The following is a 20,683-nucleotide window of genomic DNA, read 5'->3' as shown; positions in this document are numbered from 1 at the left end:
CAGCTCTGGTCATGATTTCGTGGTCCGTGGGCTTGAGCCCCAAACTGGGCTCTGTGCTGACAGCTCAGGGCCTGGAGCCTGTTTCAGAGTCTGTGTCTCCCCTACCCCACTTGAACTCACTCTCTCTCTCAAAAATAAATAAACAGTTAAAAAATTAAAAAAAAAGAATTACTGCACAACATTAAAACCAAAACACACAGGAAATGTGGATAAATATTCAAATGTTCTCAAATTGGGGACATACTTTCTAAAACATTGATAATATAGAAGGAACCGATAGGGTAAAAAACAATATATTTGGTTAACTTAAAATCTTAAGTTTCTTGTGTAGGCAATTTAGGTAGTTTTATGAAAGAGATCTTTTAAACTTTAGACAAATAGGTAATTTGATCTATTTGAATTATTCCTGAGGTGGGGGGGGGGGGGGAAGGAGGATAGAGGATAGCTTGCTAATTGAAATGTTTTACAAAGCTAATATACTCCCAATAGCTGTAACTGACAAAATAGCACACACACATACTCATGCACACAGAGTCCACAAATCACAATTTCTAAAAATCATGTGATTGATTGACATCTGGCTCCAATATCTCTCATTTCATATGGTCTTCTACAACCTGACCTTTTGCCCCTCCCCCCGTTAAGAACAAGAGTCTACTTCTCTACCCACTTTGAACCCGGATGGCCTTCCACTCCTCTGACCAGTAGATTACGGCAGTAACACTGTGCTAGTTCCGAGGACAGCCTGCAATTGGCCTGGCACTTTCTACTTCTTGCCTCTTGGAAGCTGGTGGTCAGGAAAGAAGGGTGACTATGGGGAGATCACCACATGAAGAAGTTCTGGAGGATGAGACACCACGTAGGAGAGAGAGTGAGACAGACACCACGTTGTGAGATGTGTGGGTGACGACGCGGACGCCCTATCAAAAAGAGACGATCTATCCCGTTGAACCTTTCCAGAATTCCTGACCCACAATATCATTAGCAAAATAATATACCTACTTGTTTGAGGCCACTGCAGTTTGGTAGAGTGGTATAATCAGAAGAGAAATCGGTAAGTGAAAACGGGGTGCTACCATAATAAAAACCTGGAGCACACAGTACGGGCTTTGGGATGGGGTGGCAGGTGGAAGCAGTAAAGGCCTGAAGGGAATTGCTAGGGAACATGTAGAGCAGTCAGGAAATTGTAATCGGAAGCTACAGAAACACTGCTGCTCACTCTGATGTGGAAAATAGAAAACATACCTTCCAGAAGCGCTAACGGGTTCCTTTTAGGCGCGTACGACAAAGTATGGATACAGAGCAATGAACTAAAAAAGAGAAGTGTTCAGGTGTTCAGCGGAATTTAGAGAGAGAGAAAAAAAAAAGAAAGAGCCCAGGACAATCTTTCCGGTCACAAAATATTCTTCAAGCAATCACAGTGAAGATGAGTCGAGAGGTACTGTTCCACATGGCACCTCAGGGAGACATAAGGGCACACCTTTAGAGAACCTCTCAGAAAAAAACAACAGTTGCCACGAATCTCAAGGTTATGCCTCTTAGACACTCTGCTAGACAAGAACCTGGAGGGTGCTGTCCCACAGCACTTTCAGACCAAAGAAAAGGGAGACTGTCTGAAAGAGGTCTGTGGGTGTGGCTTCGGTCAAATGCAGGAGATTTCTAGTTGGACACACAGGAAGCCCGCATCAGTTTTCAAGAGAGTTACACAAGACTGGACTCGAAGGGAGAAACAGTTCAAAACGAAGAGATTTCCACGTCCCCAGTTATCTACTGGTAGGTAGTGGGCTGAGAAAGTTATTCAACGGCAAAATCTGGCTACCTCTTGTATAAAAAGGAAGGACAGCTCAGGGTGTGGATAAAGAGCCACTGAGACCAACTCACAGGGACTAGATGGGGGCACCACTCAAGGCACGGGTAACAGGTGTCCATCTGGATCCCACAGTTACTATGGACCAGAGATTGCTAAGCGACTTGCATTCTTCTCCTTTTTTTTTAACAGAAGGATCTACTACAAGTACCCTATCACTGTTCACCACTATATACTGGGTACTGGGAGGAGGGGTGCAAAAACCGCCCCCATTAGCGCCCTGGTCCTCACATGGCCAAGAGCTGTCCCTGAGGAACCACACTGAAGAAGCCTCATCCATAGCAGCCCTGACTTAGACGACGAGATGCAGGGGTCACGCCAGATGCCGTAAGGAGGTGACACTCTGGGGGTCTTGAGAGGAAGTGAGAATACTGTTTATGCAGGATGCACTGTAAACTGCGCAGGCCAGAGTACAGGTCGCTGCCCCCAGTAAAAACCCTACTGCACATGCAGCTCTGAACATGAGCTGGAATAGAATTCTCTTCCCCTAGAATCCGGGCTGGACTTAGTAACTTGGTTTACCAAATAGAACATAACGGAAATGACTTCCTGAAACTTCAAGGCCCGGTCAGAAGAAGCTTGCAGCGTTCTCCATCTCAAATGCTTGTCCTTCGCACTCTGAGCCCCACCACCCATGTGAGCAGATGGCACCCGCGTGGAGAAGTAACAATCCCCGCTGATCTCCCGGCCCACAGCCAACATCAACCGCCAGCCGCGGAAGGAAACCACCTTGGATGTCGAGTAGTTAAGCTTTCAAATGTTCCAGCCAACAGTTAACAGCAACCACGTAAGAACTCAAGCAAAAACTGTCCCGCCGAATCTAGCCAACACATAGAACCATGAATAATAATAAGAGGGGCATCTGGGTGGCTCAGTCGGTTAAGCGTCTGGCTCTTGCTTTTGGCGCAGGTCATGATCTCACGGTTGTGAGATCAAGCCCCACACTGAGCTCTGTGCTGACAGTGTGGAGCTGCTTGGGATTCTCTCTCTCCCTCTCTCTCTGCCCCTCCCTGACTTGTGCATGCATGCTCTCTCTCGCCACTCTCTCAAAAATAAATAAACATTAAAAAAAAAAATCTTAAAAAAAAAATCTACCAAAACACTAAGTATTCTGTTAGCCTGAGACACTACGGATTCCTGGGAGAAAGGATATGGAAGTTTTTGAAGTAGGAAAGGAACGGTGTATGTGTTACTATAGATTAACTTAATTTTAGACTTATTTTGAAAATTCCATTAACATAAAGCCCATTCTTCTGAAATTAATCTCTAAATTTAACATCACAATCCCAATCAAAATCCTAACAATACTTTGGGTGGGACCTGACCAGCTGACTTTCAAGGACTTCTGGAACACTGAGTAAACACGCGGTGAGGAGGACGCGCCGGATCCCAGCAGACAAAAGAGCACGTCACAGTGATTTATGAAGGAGTATTGTTTCATAAATAGATCAAAAGATTAACCAAACAGAGAAGTTCGAAAAAAGACTCATCCAACTAGAAGTTTCTGTTTATGACTATAAAGCTGGCATCAGAAATGAGTGGGAGAAGGAGGAATGAGGTAAAAGAGGTTAGAAAGTTAGCTCTCCTTTCGGAAATAAAAAGAAAACCGTTTCCTGGTTCACACTACACGCACACGTACAAAAATCCAGATTATGAACAGATCTCACTTAAGAAATCAGATTTCACTTAAGAAATGAAGTGAAAATGGATGAGAATGTGAGTGAGTAAATTACAGAGTTAAAAAAAATTATAAGGCCAGTCCATTTAGAAAAATAAGTGAGGGGTGCCTGGCTGGCTCAGTTGTTGGAGTGTGCGACTCTTGATCTCAGGGTTGTGGGTTCAAGCCCCATGTTGGATAGAGAGATTACTAAAAAAAAAAATGCACTTAAAAAAAAAAGAAATGTGATTCAAGATAAAGAATGATCAGGAATTCATAGGAATAATCCAGAAATGCATATTAGAATACTACTTGCCCAACATCACTGCCAAAAGTTTAAAAATAGGCAATACCCAGTTTGGGTAGGGAAAACAGGCACTCTTAGATGTCGTTGGTGGGACAAAATTTTAAACAGCCCTTTTATTGGCAAGTGATTTTGCAGTACACCTCAGAATCTGTACATGCTCCCTGAACTACCAATTTCACTTTCTGGAGTCTGTCCTAAAAAATAAAAATACTTACATATATTCACAAGGATATACACATAGATATTCACTAAAGTACTACAAGTAATATGAAATTTATACTTCATATAAATATATAAAAATAGAAAACCAACTAAATGTCTCCAATTCAATATTAGTTAAAATAAATGGAAATAATAAATAGAAAACCACACTATGGAATTCGGTAATAGTGATTAGAGACACCTATATGTACACATAATGAAAGTCACTTAAGCAGAAAAAGTGAACTAAAGAATAATCCCACTTGAGGTACCAGAACCCCCATGCAGATGTCCATATATACACACACTTGTGTGTATATAAACATATACTGATAATATCATGGAAAATGTTCTAGAACAAAACTGAAGTAGACATTCTAGGCTGATTTACTCCATGTGTATTTCCATCTCCATCGTCCCCTGCTTTCCTCTACTATAGAGGCCCAAAGGCTAAATATCCAATCCCCAGCCTCTCTTGCAGCTAGAGTGGCAGGACACACAGATCTTGTCTGTGAGACACGTGCAGAAGTCGGATGAGGCTCCTGGAAAAGTCCGGGATCTGTGCTGCCCAATATGGCAGCCACTGTCCTAGATTGGGCTCATGCCAGCTCCGAAAGGCCGTCAGTTTAAGAATTTTTGTAAACTGGTTGCTAAACACAGCCATCATTAAAAATGAAGTGATAGAACATAAAACTAAATAAACAGTATTACAAAGGCATTAAATATTCAAAACTCGTCACTTCTCAGTTCCATTTTATCATTTGCTATTTTCTGTGCTCTTGAGGCTATTTACATCTCCTGCATCTGCACGACAAAAATACTATCTAATGGTGAGCTACGGAGCATTTCTTCCCAGTCCCACATTCAAGGACTCCAAGTTAGTCACTTTAAAGCTACCATGGTGAAGCATTTACACTACAAAAACTGGCAAATGATATAAATCTTCCTGATCATTGAAACCAAGGATCAACAAGCTAAAGGCTGTAGACCAAACTTGGCTCACTGCCTGCTTTGTAAATAAAATTTTGTATTTGGCCACACCCATGCCCATTTGTTTACATGTGTCTAGGGCTGCTTTCACCCTATAACAGTACAGCTAAACAGCTGTAACAGCAACTGTAATGGTCCTTAAAGCCTAACAAATTTATGGGCAGGTTTACTGACCCAAATTAGAATTAAAATGCTGAACAAAATGATGAAGGAAATGCCCATTAATCTCTTAGAAGGGTGCCATGACTATAGCCATTGTATTGTAACTAACAAAGAAAGAGGAAATACTCTTCCATTATGCAAAACCTATTATTCAATGCAGCAAAAGAAGTTGCTCACATACGGACAGATGAGTGAAATTCCAACATTCATCTTCATGGTCTCATTTTCATCTTATTTGTTAATATAAACAGAAATAGCAAGCAACATTCCTGGTAGAACGACATTCGTTTGTCCGCGACATAAGCAACTTCTTTACTGAACTGGTCGGTAACCAAACATTTATTTGTAATCTGATTACGTCATATCATGATTGAACTGCAACCAGAGGTGGTGAGTTATAACTTTGGCAAAAATCAACGAAAGAATTCTATGACAATCAACTGGCTCTATGAAATTTACAATAAAGAGTATTGTGTATTTTATTATTTGTAAGTTATGGACTATATATCCATTATATTAGCAGCATTTATAGTTAACTTGTGCATGTGTATTTATGCATCTGGCTTCCCTAGAAAGCCAGTTAGTTGCCAGCATTTCCTAGTGTACCACTGACCAGCCACATGTGGTTACGGAGCACTTGAAACGTGGCTGGTCTAAATTGAGATGTTCTGTAGCTGTAAAATACACTTTGCTTTTTGAGGCCTTAAAAAAGAACTTCAGACACACTGTTAATAATTTTTACACTGACTATATTTTGAAATGATTATATTTTGGATATACTGGGTAAAATAAAATATATCATTAAAATTAATACATTTCTTTTTTACTTTTTCAACTGTGTATATTGGAAAATTTAGAATTACATCTGTGGCTCACAATGTGTTTCTTTTTATAAAAATTTTTTAGTGTTTATTTATTTATTTTTTGGGGGGGGAGACAGAAGCAGCACAAGTGGGAGACAGGCAGAGAGAGAGGGAGACACAGAATCCAAAGCAGGCTCCAGGCTCCAAGCACAGAGCCCGACGCAGGGCTCGAACTCATGAACTGCGAGATCATGACCTGAGCCAAAGTCGGCGCCACCCAACTGAGCCACCCAGGCGCCCCACAATGTATTTCTAATGTACAGTCCTAGATAGCTTTCCTGAAAGCAGAAAAGGGGACAGACACAGCTGATGTGGCTTTTCACACTTTTGAATTCTTTCTGCCTAGAAAATGGATGTGATGGCTGTCGTAGCAACCCTCCTGCATCCTGTGAGGTGGCAAACAGGCTAAGACAGCATGAAAGAACAAGAGAAGAAACCTGCTTCCTCAATGACACGTTGACCTGCTGCATTGATTCTGAATAGCCTAATATCCAGAAAGAATCCTAGGTGGTGAATTCTTTTTCCCTATTATCTGCAACTGAAATGCATTCCTAACTGATGGAAAAGCACGGCCAACTTTTGTTGTTTTCTTTTGAGTCAGATCACACAGGGCAAGGTGCTGGGGCAAGCCTTTGACTTTGCACACTCACACAGCAGCAGAGGAAAAGCAGACAGGCCAATACGTGTGTGTGCAGTGTTGTCGTAAGTGCTATGCTCAAGGTAAGAATTTCGTTGAGTGTCTTCAAACAGAAACATATACAAGCAAATACACTCCGGACACAACTGATCTAGATGTAAATGATGGCTCCGTCACTTTTTATTACATCCTGTGTGATGGTAAGAGAGTTACCTTACTTCTGACCCCTCCTTCTCTCCCTTATAAAAGGCAGACACAGGGATCCTGAGGACTCTAACTCAATCAACTGCAATCTTGTCTTCCCTGCTGGTTTATGGGTAGGCATACGGCTTAGGTCTGGTCAGTGAAACCTGACCCGGTGCTTTTAGAAAGGCTTCTGTCTATGGCCATACCACCCTGAACGCGCCCGATCTCGTCCGATCTCGGAAGCTAAGCAGGGTCGGGCCTGGTTAGTACTTGGATGGGAGAAAGAAAGGCTTCTCTCCTTCTTTAAGTATGACACTTGCCACTGTCATATCTGTAAGTGCAGCAGCCACCTTTCACCTGTAAAAGCAGCTAGCCGAAGGACAAATCAATACGCAAGGAAGGCAGAATAAAAAAGTTAAGTAGAACAAAAAGTAGAACTTTTTGATGCCCTCGTTGAGACTGAGTTGCTGAACTAATCAAAGAGAGCTGCCTTGCCTCACGACTTCTTGCTCCGGGAGGTAAATCTTTCTATACTGTTTACACCATTGTGTACCAGGAGTTGGGATTTCTGCTCTTTGCAGCCCAAAGCATCCTGATACGATTATTACTCGTATCAAATCAACCGCATGGGGAGAGTTATAGAACAGAACATTTTCTTCTTTTTAGAAATATACATGTTGAATCACTGCCTCATTTCAAAAAGAGAAATCACATCTAAAATAGCTATTCATTTAGGTATCAGATAGAGCGTGGAGACTGTTCAGGAAAAACCCAGAACTCAGGGACTATGGGATTAATGAACCAGAAGTGCTGAGGGGAAATGAAAAAGAATTCTTCCGAAAGGAGGAAAAGAGGTAACATCATCACCAAAAGGTTCAAAATTCCTGTCGGGAATAAAGACAAAAAATCTAACAAATGAGTAATTGTTTTCATGTGCTGAAATCAAATTAAACCGTTCACTTTCCCAGATGTGTGAGCTCAGATGACCTGAGGCTTAGCTTCAGGGAAAGGCTCGCGTATCTGAACACTAACTGACTGTCTTCTTATTCTGCCTCCTCCTCTGCTTATACTCAGTCTTGAAGTCAGGCACTTACACTGGGTTGTGAAACCTCGAAATGTGCTCCTCTCTTTCAAACACACTGTTGGCTAATCTGTAGCCTTTGCATTTCTATGCAATTTTTGAGACAGCTTTAAAAACACAGGGGACGCTAGAAAACAAAAACCATACGACCAAACAGGGTCTTGGAAAGTATACGCAGAGGGGGAGGGCAAAATAAGAAGAAAGTCCGTATTCTGATGTGTGAGTCTTGGGTAAGGTTAGTCACATGGGCCAATGAGCAGAATAGTCTGGAAATAAAGCCACAACATACAGGGTGAGTCGCAATCCAATACAGAGAAGATGGTATCTGCAGTTAACAATGCTGGGACAAGTGGATCTACATACAGAAAAAAGTTAATTTCAACCTTTAACTCATAACACACACAACAATGAACTCAGAATGGATCAGTGATCTAAGCCTAAACAATACAACTATAAAACTTCTACAAGAAAAGGTTCACATATTAGGGCAGATGAAGATTTCCTAGAAAAGACACAAAAAGCTCTGAGCTATGAAACAAAAATTTGATAAACAGACTTCAAAATTTCAAAGTTCTATGGGGCACCTGGGTGGCTCAGTTGGTTAAGCGGCCAACTTCGGCTCAGGTCATGATCTCATGGTTTGTGGGTTCAAGTCCCGCGTCAGGCTCTGTGCTGACAGCTTGGAGCCTGGAGCCTGGATTCTGTGCCCCTCCCCCACTCACACTCTGTCTCTCTGTCTCTCTGTCTCTCTCTCTCTCAAAAATAAATAAACTAGAGGGGCACCTGGGTGGCTCAGTGGGTTGAGCATCCGACCTTGGCTCAGGTCATGATCTCACCGTCCGTGGGTTCAAGCCCCACGTCAGGCTCTGTGCTGATAGCTCAGAGCCTGAAGCCTGCTTCAGATTCTGTGTCTCCCTCTCTCTGACCCTCCCCTGTTCATGCTCTGTCTCTCTCTGTCTCAAAAATAAATAAACATTAAAAAAAAATTTTTTTTTAAATAAATAAACTAGAAAAAGAAATTCAAAGTTCTGTTCTTTAAAAATCACCACTGGGGTACACTTATCATGATGAGCACTGACTAATGCATGGAGGTGTTGAATCACTACATTGCACACCTGAAACATATTAATATAACACTGTTAACTACACTGGAATTAAAATTAAAAGCGTAATTAAAACAAATCACCACTAAGAAAATGAAAAGGCAAGTCACATATTAGGAGAAAATACTCCTAATTCATAAAACTGACAAAAGGCTTCATCCTTTGAATTATAAAATGATAATAAAGTTCAAGTCAAGAGATTTGAACAGACACATCCCAAAATAAGGTGTACAACTGGTCAATAAACACAAGAAAGATGCTTGACATCATCAATCAAGAGAAATCTAAATTAAAATCATAGTGAGATACCACTACGCGTCCACTAGAACGACTAAAATTGAAAAGAATGATAAAACCAAATGCTGGTGAGACTGTAAAAGCAACAGGTTCATATATCACCACTTTGGAAAAGGTTGGCCGTTTATTATATAATTAAATATATTTTACCCTGTGCCCCAGAAATCCCTCTTCTGCTGCACAACATGCAGGAGAAATGAAAACATATGTTCATAAAAAGACTCGTGCAAAAATGTTTTAGAAGTTGTATTCATAATAGCCCCAATTTTGAAACATCTCCAATGTCCATTAATAAGTAGGACAAAGGATACATAAATTGTAGTACACATATTCTATACAATGGAAAGCCACTCAACAATAAAAGGAACAATCTGGTAGGTTGTGATCTGATTTTTTTCTTTAAAAAATTACAGTATCTAAGGACCACTTTTGCTTCCATCATGGAATCCTTAATAATTGAGCAGACAGACTCTTTCCATCTGGTGTTCCTTTTTACTTCTAAAAGATAAGGGGCGCCTGGGTGGCTCAGTCGGTTAAGCATCCGACTTCGGCTCAGGTCACGATCTCGCGGTCCGTGAGTTCGAGCCCCGCGTCGGGCTCTGGGCTGATGGCTCAGAGTCTGGAGCCTGTTTCAGATTCTGTGTCTCCCTCTCTCTGACCCTTCCCCGTTCATGCTCTGTCTCTGTCTCAAAAATGAATAAACGTTAAAAAAATTTTTTTTTTAAAAAGATAAATTATAATTGTTATACTTTGGGGCTCCTGGGTGGCTCGGTGTTTAAAGTGTCCGACTCTCGATTTCGGCTCAAGACATGATCTCACAGTCATGAGATCGAGCTCCGCATCGGGCTCTGTGCTGAGCATGGAGCCTGGTTGGGATTCTCTCTCCCGCTCTGTCCCTCCCCCACTTGCACACTCTCTCTCAAAATAAACAAACCCTTAAAAATAATAATTGCTACGCTTTGGATCTTTTAAATGCAATTAAAAGTCATTAAAACACATATACCACGTAATACTTCAGATTGAGTCATATCATAAGATTGCATTTTGCTACAGGTTATATAAGAAAATTATATAGGAGTGTCTGGGTGGCACAGTCAGTTAAGCGTCCGACTTTGGCTCAGGTCATCATCTCATGGTTCATGAGTTCAAGCCCCACATCAGGCTCTGTGCTGACAGCTCAGAGCCTGGAGCCTGCTTCAGATTCTGTGTCTCCCTCTCTCTCCGCCCTTCCCCCACTCACACGCATGTTCTCTCTGTCTCTCGCTCTCCAAAATAAATAAACATTTCAAAACAATTTTTTTAAAAAGAAAATTATATATATTTATATATTATCTGTGTGTGCACATACAGAGAAATAGACTGATAGATATGGATCATAAATATATATACATATATAAAATATAAACACATACATACAATTGTATCTATATATACAAATACAGGCACATGTACATACACATATACACACTGATATATTCTAAGACAATTATGCCCATGATCATAGTACATATTTTAATATATAAATATATTTTAAGTTCATTTTAAGTAAAAACCTAATTAAGATATTCACAGAGTCAGACTTTCTATTAAAAAATAAAGTACAGGGGCACCTGGGTGGCTTAGTCGGTTAACCGTCTGACTCTTGATTTTGGCTCAGGTCATAATCTCACAGTTTGAGGGTTTGAGCCCCATGTCAGTCTCTGTGCTGACAGCATGAGCCTAGTTGGGATTCTCCTATTCTCTCTCTCTCTCTCTCTCTCTCTCTCTCTCTCTCTCTCTCTCTCTCTCTCTCCACCCCCCCCCCGCCCTTTGCCCCACACACATGCTTCTCTCTCAAAAATAAATACAAATAAACACTTATAAATAAACAAATAAAGTTACAAAATGAATTTCTTGTTGGTAAATTTCTGTGTAAACAGAAACATTTCCTATGTAAATGTCTTAGAGTGTGCTTTGTCTCCAGTTTCTAAGTCTCATTAAAATTAAGTAACAATTTCTTTTTTAAAAAAGGAACAATCTGTTGATAAACACAATTGACACAGGAATTTTAAAACATTAAACTGAGTTTAAAAAAAGGAGGGGGCAGACACAAAAGATTACTTACTATATAGTTCCATGTATACAAAATTCTACAACAGGCAAAACTCATCTCTAGTGACAGAAAACAGATCACTGGCTGCAGGAACAGAGACGGACTGATCACACAGGGAGAGGAAGAAACTTTGGGGATGAGTAAAATGTTCTCTAACTTGATTTGGACAGCAGTTACAGTTTATTTGTTTGTCTAAACCCACTGAACTGGTGGTTTTGTTTTAGGTAAATTATACCTAAAGTTGATTGAAAAGTATTTTGGAAATAAACACATTTTATACAATCTCCTTTGCATATTCCTTCTCAGCCTGGGGACCCAGGGCTTGGTTTTCTTCTCCGGTTACTGATTTCCAAGAGGATGTCACGCTGCCCCTGATTTTATATACCCATTATGTACTGACAGCTCCCAGATTCTCAATTTCCAGCCTCGCTATGCGTCCTCCTCTCCAAAGTCAAACAACCAACAAGCTACCTAACATCTCTAGGTGTTGCCTGGAAAGCATCTGGAACTTAACACGTTCCAAGTAGAAATCCTGATCCCACCAAAACCACCTTTTCTCGAGTTTTCTTGATCACTGTAAATGGCACCATCTTTCAGCTTTGCCAAAAAACCGGAAGTCATTTTTGATATATGTTTATGACTCACACCCCATATCCCAAATCTCCAAATCGATCTTCATATCGTACATCAGATGACTCATATCCATGCCCAAATCTATCTACAAAATAGACACTGGATTGGGGTGCCTGGTGGCTCAGTTGGTTAAGCGTCTGACTCGACTTCGGTCAGGTCATGATTTCACAGTTTATGAGTTCAAGCCCCACATCAGGCTCTGCACTATCAGTGCAGAAATCCCTGCTTGGGATTTTCTCTTTCTCCCTCTCTCTCTGCCTCTCCCGTTCATGCTCTCTCTCTCTCTCTCTCTCTCAAAACAAAATAAATAAATAAATAAGTACACACACACACACACACACACACACACACACCCCTGAGTAATGCCCACTGGGAAAAGGTCTCAAGTGGGACCAGCTCCCAGTGGGCATTACTCAAGACTCCCCAACAGCTACCCACCACACCTAGAACAAAGTCCACGTTTCTTCAAGAACATCCACTGATGGAGGAGTTAATTAAAAGCAGAACAAAACAAAAACCTCTTTGGTTCTACGGGATGAATGGCATGAATGATACACATTTACTAGACCTCTATTTTGATTACAACCATGGAATAAGAATTATTTTAATTTTTTTTAATGTTTATTATTTTTGAGACAGAGAGAGAGACAGACAGAGAGCAAGCAGAGAAGGGACAGGGAGAGAGGAAGACACAGAATCGGAAGCAGGCTCCAGACTCTGAGCTGTCACACAGAGCCCGACGTGGGGCTCGAACTCACAGACTGTGAGATGGTGACCTGAGCTGAAGTTGGACGCTTAACTGACTGAGCCACCCGGGCGCCCCTGGAATAAGAATTATTAAAGACTCACAGCATCAGGACATGACTGAGCTTCAAGAAACCTGGCAACATCCAAAGCTCTCATCACGTGTACACGGGCAGATCACAGAAATTCCAGCAATTCAGGGCAAGGACAAGTTAGTTACCATCAGTGTTGCCTTAAGTTGGTCATGATTTTCCACTGGTGCTACTTTCACATTAATTACTTTGGTGAGATAGGGCTCTATTTCACTTTAAGGATAATTTTGTTCTTATGTAATAGTGTGTTGCTAAACCATCCGTCTGGATGGTTCTCACCCTCCGTTTCTCTCCCTCCGTTTCCTTGGCACCGCTGGGAGGGACACAAAGCTGAATGCAGTAAGCTCAGGTTAAAACTGCCAGTGGGTCACAAAAGCCTTTAAGTCAGGGAGCAAGTTTTATTCAAACTGGTACCTGCAAACCCGACCTCTACTCTCCTCGTTGGCAAATTATACTGAAGCCCATAGGATATCGCTGTAATTTTGCAGAGAGACTCTACTCAAACACCTATAAGTAAATAATTCTCCAAACCTACATTTCAAATCAATTTTCTCAAAATCTATCTGAAAGTTTCTATCCACAATTGCATACTTCCATTTCTAGAATATATCATTTCACATTAAATAATCAAAACTACAATTTGCCCAGTCTGCCTAGTCTCTTCTTTTTAAATCTAGTTCAGTAGGAATAAACATAAGCCAAGAACTAAAAATTAAATATTGGCAGGGGGCACTAGATTTAACTCTAAAGAGGGCACTAAAAGAAATATAGTCTGAAAAGTACTCAATAAATAATTGACTTTGATAACAGGTAACTGGAAGAATGGTGCAGTACTTACAAAATTAACTAACCAGAGACACAATTTCCCAAAATGCTCAATATGTATATATGTGAAGTTTTTCACGAAAACCACAACAGTCCTGTAAATACATTATAAATTATTAGGCATAATAATCTATTCACCTAGGAATGAATGAAATGAACAAAACAAACTGCATGTTCTATTTCTGAGTATATTTCAAACGAGATCTGAAGTCTAATAAAGTCAGCAGAGACTTGGAAAGATCACTGCTTAAAAATTCTTCATATTTCTTACTTTAAACATTTATGATTAAGCAAGTTTTTCCGTTTTCATTTAGTGGTTTTTAAGTGGAAGGCAGCCTGAAGAATCATTTTTCTATGCGACAGCATCTGAAAGCGGCCCCGGGAATGGCATGCTGATAATTCCCAGGTCAACATCCCACAGGGAGCTCGCCTCGACTTTCGTCCCCATTTATATGAAAGTCATACATGCGCAGAGTTTCGATGGCAAAAGGTATGACATGGCTCATGATGACAGAGCCACGTGCAGTCCCAGAATGACCCCTGCCCGGGCAGGACAGCTGGGCCCCGAGAGCACCATCCTCTCTGCAGGTGCTTCAGGCATCTCCAATTCTCCATCTCTGACTTCATAGCTCTGACATTTTACTCCCGTTTCAGTGGAGTTTCAGGTAAATGTTGGTGTTAAATCTGCTACAAACAACTGGCAGTCTCGAAATGGAGTCTTAAAACCATCGTCAAAACGTCAGGCTTCTAAAATCTATTTGAGGGGCACCTAGGTGGCTCAGTCGGTTGAGCGTCTGACTTCAGTTCAGGTCACGATCTCACAGTCCGTGACTTCAAGCCCCGTGTCGGGCTCTGTGCTGACAGCTCAGAGCCTGGAGCCTGTTTCGGATTCTGTGTCTCCTCTCTCTCTGCCCCTCCCCTGCTCATGCTCTGTCTCTCTCTGTCTCAAAAATTAAAACAAAATAAATTAAAAATAAATAAATAAATACATAAAATAAAATCTATTTGAGAATTTCCTGAGTTTTATTCTAAGAATCCAGTTATAAATGTAGTGGACTCTTAACAAATGTGATACTGTTCTCATTCTTTTTACTGTGTGTGCAGTAATACGTGCTAAGATACAGTGTTTCTGTGGAAGTATTACAATTAACAGTTTAATCTATCCTCAAATAACCAATATGTGATCAATCAACCATCTAGCCACATGGTCTCTCCAAACCAAGTTTAAAAGCTCCTTCCCCTAATGGGGCGCCCGGGTGGCTCAGTCGGTTAAGCATCTGACTCTTGATTTCAGCTCAGGTCATGATCTCACAGTTCATGAGACTGAGCCCTGTGTGGGGCTGCACTGACACTGAAGAGCCTCCCGGGATTCTCTCTCTCTCCTTGCTCTCTGCCCCTCCCCCGCTCTCTCTCTCTCAAGATAAGTAAATATTAAAAAAAAAAAAAAGACAAAAGCTCCTTCCACTATTACATTTATAAGCACACCCTCTTAAAGACACACAATAGCCATTCTTCACATTTTAAGATCACGTGTCTTATGTTTTCCTAGAGTTGGTTGTTAAAGATGTCATTTTGATTCAATACACTTGCCTTTTACAGAGCAACAGAAAGAACAGAAAGATACAACTTCTCCAGTTCAACAACCTGCCGTCAAGTCAGGGATGTTGTCACAATGTCTGACAGCCAATCGCTGAGCAACAGTGTCGGGTTTTGCAGGATTAGCTCTAACTGCCAGTCCTCCTATCCCAAGAGATCCATGGATCTCCTCTCAGAATGGCTTTCCCACCCTTTGTAAAAACGGGTTTCTCGGATGTCCACATCCTCCACCCCACCGAGCTCCTCGAGGACCTCAGCCATCCAACTCCCTCAGTGCGTAGCACCGAGCTTGACCAAGAGAAGGCGTCCCGTACGGTCCTGTTGTGCGGGACGTGTGCACGCGAGTGAACGGTACCAAGAGGATGAATACGGGGCACAACCGACTTGGTGTGAAAAGACCACCACGGGCCAGAAAGGACTAACAGCTCCCAGGATGACAATGCGGACACAGGCCCCAAACACAGAACAAGGGTGACACAGAGAGGATGGTGCTTCCCAGCTGAGCTGATGTGTACAGCCAAGAGTCAGTACGTCATGCTGTGGCCAGAATGGCACCCACCTAGCAACAACTGGGAAAGACAACAGGAAATACTCTGACTTGGTAAAAACAGGGTTCAAAGTATTCTGAAGGGCATGAATTTCTTGAATGAGTATTTTGGTCATTTTTCTGCGGGGATTCAAAGGTTTCTGCGCCACGAAGTAATAGGATGAAATAGTTATTCAGATCATAATTAAGACTAATTGATGTACATGATGGATTATAAGAGAAGGGTCTGGAAGTCACACGAATAGTTAAATAGTACGAGGAAATAAGCCCCGGCTCAGGTAGAGAATGTGAAAGAAAGTGCTAAGGATTTCCAAGGAAAAGTAAAAAACAAAACAAAACTCCAACTTTTTATAACATATGATCCATAGAAACTGAGAAGGAAAGGTCAAGTTTTTAAATTAGGGTGTCTCAAGAAAACACAGAAGCTGATTCCGGAGTAAAGAGTGATACCGGTTGGAACACTGGCTTGACCTCTTACTGGCTGTGACTTGGGACAAGTTCAAAGGAAGCCTCAGTCTTCTTTTATGAACAATGTCCCCCCCTGCATGATTACATTTAATTCTAAGGCTCAAGAGCCTTCCCTCCGATCGGCAGGCCCATCTGACTGCCAGCCGGACACTGCCATCTCAACCGGCCTCTGCTTCTCCTCCATCTCATAAATACCACCACCCCGCCAGCGGCTCAAGCCACAAGCCAAGTCCTCCCTTTTCTTCATGCCCCACAGCCAATCCTCAATCCGGTCCTTAGTCTTGCCTCTAAAGTCCACCCCTATGTGTCCGCCTCTCTCTCCACAGTCCCCTCCTGGGCCAAAGCTACCAACATGTGTTGTCTGGTGGGGTCTCCCGCTCCCTCTGACCTCTGCTCCTGCTACACATACCCTCCCAACAACCCCAGCTACACGGCTTCGGAACCACAGTCTGATGAAGTATGTCCCCTGACGGGCTCCCACGGCACCTACAACTACAGTCCGCCCAGCCTGTCCCTCTGACTTCATCTCACACCACTGGCGATCTCGCTCACAGGCACCAGCCAGACGGGGCCTCTTTCGGGTGTCCGGCCACACCGGATGCTCCTGAGAGCCGGGCACGGGCCGCTCCCTCCTGCCCACGGGCTCTCCCCCTGGTTCACGTGCATCATCAGCTCTCAGCTCTCTCCAGTGGCACCCATGTTATTTCACTCCTATCTCTCTCTGAAATAATTTCACTTCCGTATTTGTTTACCGGCCTATTGTCTGCCTCCCCCCTGCCCCTCTTTACCATGAACTCCAGGATGGCAGGCACATCACGGATCTTTGTTTAGAGCAGACTACGGCACTAGCAGGTACGTGGATGTTGAGTGTATTTGTTGACTGTAGCCCCATACTACTGATTTCTAAATTGGGTTGTCTTAGTATTGAGCTGTAAGAGTTCTTTATATACTCTGGATGCAAGTCCTGAATCACATATATGCTTTGCAAGTATCTCCCAGTGACTTGCCTGTTTATTGTTTTGGAAGTGTCTTTTGAAGAGAAAAAGGTTTTCATTCTGATGAAGGACAATTAGTGAATTTTCTGGGTGGGCCATTCTTTGGGTGTCATAGGTAAGAAGCCTTTGCCTAACCCAGAGTCATAAAAAGCTCCCATATTTTCTTCTGAAGTTTTATAGTTTCCAGTATCACAGTGAGGTCTAGGATACATTCTGAGTGACGTTTTATGTATGGTGTGAGGGAAAGGTCTATGCCTACCTCTTCACATTTCAATTGTCCCAAAACCATGCGCTGCAAAGACCATCCTCTCCCAACTGAATGGCCATGGCGCTTTTGCTGAAAACCAACTGACCATAAATATGTAAAGGGTTTGTTTCTAGACTCTCAATTTTGACTTATATGACCACCCTTACGCCATTTTCACAGCATCTTTATGACTGTACCATAGCGTCCATCCAACTTTTGTTGTGCCTTTTCAAAAAATTTTTTTGTTATTCAAGGTCCTTTGTATTTTCATATAAATTTTATAATCAGCTTGTCAATTTCTTTTTTTAATTTTTTAAATACTTATTTTAGAGAGAGACAGAGCACGAGTGGGGAAAGGGGCAGAGAGAGAGGGAGACACAGAATCGGAAGCAGGTTCCAGGCTCTGAGCTGTCAGCACAGAGCCGGACATGGAACTTGAACTCGGGAACAGCAAGATCATGACCTGAGCCGAAGTCCGATGCCTAACAGACTTGTCAATTTCTATTTTAAAAGCTTTCTGAAATTTTTGTGAGAGATTGCATTAAATCTGTGTATCAGTTTGGGGAAAACCACCATCTTAACAGTGGAAGTTTTCCATCCCATGAAGATGAAATACCTCTCCATCTATGTATGTGTGTACGTATGTATGTATGATGTATTTATGTATGTATATATTATGTATGTATGATGCACTTATGCATGCGTGTGTGATGTACTTATGCATGTATGGTGTACTTATGCATGCATGTATGATGCATTTATGCATGTATGTACTATGTATTTATGCATGTATTACGTATTTATGTATACATGTATTATGCATTTATGCATGCATGATGTATTTACACACGTATGTATTATGTATTTATGTATTATGTATGCATTTATGCATGCGTGTATGATGTACTTATGTATGTATGATGTATTTATGCATGTATTATGCATTTATGCATGCATGCTGTATTTATGCATGTACGTATGATGTATTTATGTATTATGTATGCATTTATGCATGTACATATGATGTATTTATGATGTATTTATGTACGTATGATGCATTTATGTATTTATGCATGTACGTATGATGTATTTATGTACATATGATGTATTTATGCATGTACGTATGATGTATTTATGCATGTATGTATGATGCACTTATGCATGATGTATTTATGTATGTATTATACATTTATGCATGCACGTATGATGTATTTATGCATGTATGTATTATGTATTTATGCATTGTGTATGATGTATTTATGTATTATGCATTTATGCATGATGTATTTATGCATGTGTGCATGATGTGTTTATGCATGTATGATGTGTTTATGCATGTATTATGCATTTGTGCATGCATGCATGATGTATTTATGCATGTACATATTATGTATTTATATATGGATTTATGCATGTATGCATGATGTATTTATGTACGTATGATGTATTTACGTATGTATTATGTATTTGTGTATGTATGTATGTATTTGTTTCTTTGAGTATGCTCTACACCCAACATGGGGCTTGAACTCACAACCCCGAGATCAAGAGTCACACGCTCTCTGGATGGAGCTGGCCAGGCGCTCCCATTTAATCTCCTTTAATTTCTCTCAGAGGTGTTCTGTGGTTTTCAAGTGTTACTGCAGTTCTTTTGTTAAATTTATTCCAAAATATTTTATTCTTTTTGATGTACCTCCCTTGTTGGACTATTTGGTATACATGGTGTTACCCCACAGGACTCAGAAGCTGTTTTTCTTCAGTATGTTTTACGTCAGTGCTACAGGCTGGCTATTATCTATCGATCCATCTCTAAGTTTACGGACCCTTTGGCCATCGCAAAGCACTGTGTAGCACATCTAGTAAGTTTCTTCATTTCAGTTATTAACTTTTCGACTCGGTTCAATCCGGTTCTTATTAATACTTTCTATCTTGTTAGTGATATTCCCTATTTGTTGACTCATGGTCATCATATCTTCTGTTATGTCTTTGAACGGATCCGTAACAGCTGCTTCGAAGTCTTTGGTAAATGCAACATCTGCATCTATTTACAGACAGTTTCATTTGACTGCCTTTCCCTTGTCTGTCCTAAGTTTCTGTTTAAAACTGGCCATATTAGGGGCGCCTGGGTGGCGCAGTCGGTTAAGCGTCTGACTTCAGCTCAGGTCACGATCTCGCGGTCCGTGAGTTCGAGCCCCGCGTCGGGCTCTGGGCTGATGGCTCAGAGCCTGAAGCCTGCTTCCGATTCTGTGTCTCCCTCTCTCTCTGCCCCTCCCCCATTCATGCTCTGTTTCTCTCTGTCTCAAAAATAAATAAACATTAAAAAAAAATTTCAAAAAACAAAAAAAACCAAAAAACTGGCCATATTAAATAATATAGTAACTCAATTTTGATTGCCTTCTTTCCTTGAGCATTGCTGTCATGCTGTTTTTGGTTTTTTTGCCAGGACTTAATCTGCTGAATCTTTCTCACCCATGGCACGTAGCAGCTGATGTCTCTGCTCAGTTTTTCAAAGACTTGGGTTTTATTTTTCAGCCTCGCTCTAGGGGTCACCCCTCTGTCCGCATAGCTCAGTGGTCAGCCAGGGCTTAATAAGAGCTTATGTCCAAATACCTTCAGCCAGCAGGGCACTGCCCTCTGCCTATGTATCTACATGTGGGTTAGAGAGCTCATGCAGCCGTCCAGCACTTGTGAAGTCGGCCTCAGCTTTTACTCTCCCCCAGGCCCTCTCGGGCCTCCCCACAGCCAGCATCGCGTGGAAATCTTCTCAAGTCCCCTGATGGCTCTCTTATTTCCAGGATCTCTCTATTCAATGCATGCCCCACATCCGCAGGATAGCAGGGCTGGAGGAACAGCCACTGTGCGGGGTTTCTGCCCTCCACTCCAAATCCAGTCAGCTGCCTCTGGCCAGCCCTGCACCAGCGGAGTTACTTTGCCAAGGAGCGAGGAGTGGAGGGAACCTCAGACAAGAATAGCACAGATTCCCACTATGCTGACTCCAAGTTTAGCAGTTTCTTTCAGTGGATAAATGCTTCTCAAAATGTTGTTTGTTTTGTTAAATTTCCAGAGCCCTAAAATGGTTTTGGTAAGTCTGTC

The 20,683-nt window shown here is 41.7% G+C and overlaps 1 protein-coding gene across 5 annotated transcripts in view; it reads right to left on the bottom strand.

Moving 5' to 3' along the window:
• The window catches only part of MBOAT2 (membrane bound O-acyltransferase domain containing 2), a 125,415-nt gene that overhangs the window by 41,598 nt on the left and 63,134 nt on the right, over positions 1–20,683 (bottom strand). The window lies entirely within an intron of this gene.

Source organism: Panthera tigris, chromosome A3 (assembly GCF_018350195.1).
Source record: "Panthera tigris isolate Pti1 chromosome A3, P.tigris_Pti1_mat1.1, whole genome shotgun sequence".
Classification (NCBI taxonomy): Eukaryota; Metazoa; Chordata; class Mammalia; order Carnivora; family Felidae; genus Panthera; species Panthera tigris.
The sequence above is the reverse complement of the archived record's forward strand: the minus strand, read 5'-3'. Positions and strand labels throughout refer to the sequence as shown.